Raw genomic sequence first — 1,050 nt, forward strand, 5'->3', positions numbered from 1 at the left:
GGCCGGGGCCTCAGGGTTACCTGGGAATCAGCCGGCCCGAACTCTAGGCACGAATCGTTGACCAAAAATGCATGCGGGTTCCCTACCCTCTTGATGGAGGCCAATGCCAGCAGGAGCAAATTCTTCATTGAGAGGAACTTCAGCTCAACCGTCTGCAAAGGCTCAAATGGGCATAGAGGGGGGCCATGGAGGATTGAACCTTCTCGCCCCCTTAAGGAACCTGACGACCAGGTCCTGCTTCCCCAGCGACCTCCCTCTACGGGGTCGTGGTTTTGCAGCAATTGCAGCGACATAAACTTTAAGGGTGGAGGGAGACAGCCTTCGCTCCAACCCTTGCTGCAAAAAGGCCAACACAACTCTGATCGGGCATATTTGGGGGTCTTCTCGGCGAGAAGAACACCACTCACGAACAGGTTCCACTTCAAAGCGTAGGCGTGTCTCGTAGACGGTGCTCTCGCTGAAGTGATGGTGTCGACTACCTCTTGAGGTAGGTCGCTCAGAACCTCCGCGTCCCGTCCAGGGATCAGACATGAAGTTTCCAGAGGTCTGGACGCGGGTGCCAAAGGGTGCCACTTCTCTGAGTCAGTAGATCATTCCTCAGAGGAATCAGCCAAGGAGGGGCTGTCGCGAGGAGCATTGGTTCCGGGAACCAGGTCCGCTGACCTTGCACAGCAACTGTGCAAGAAGGCTCACTGGGGGAAACGCATACTTGCGAATGCCCCGCGGCCAGCTGTGTGCCAGTGCGTCCGTGCCGAGTGTTCCCTCGGCCAGAGAGAAGAACAACTGGCAGTGAGAGGTTTCTGGAGAGGCAAACAGGTCTACCTGAGCGGCTCCGAAATGTCTCCAAATCAGCTGGACCGTCTGGGAATGGAGTTGCCATTCTCCCGGGAGCGCAGCTCGGGACAGCTCGTCGGCTGCCCGGTGGAGCAGCCCAGGAATGTAAACAGCACGAAGCGACCTCAGATGCTTCTGACTCCAGAGGAGTAGGTGGCGGGCGAGTTGCGACAAGCAACGGGAGCGCAGACCACCTTGTCGGTTGATGTACGCAAC

This window comes from Sinocyclocheilus grahami, unplaced genomic scaffold, assembly GCF_001515645.1.
Source record: "Sinocyclocheilus grahami isolate Dianchi unplaced genomic scaffold, SAMN03320097.WGS_v1.1 scaffold920.1, whole genome shotgun sequence".
Classification (NCBI taxonomy): domain Eukaryota; kingdom Metazoa; phylum Chordata; class Actinopteri; order Cypriniformes; family Cyprinidae; genus Sinocyclocheilus; species Sinocyclocheilus grahami.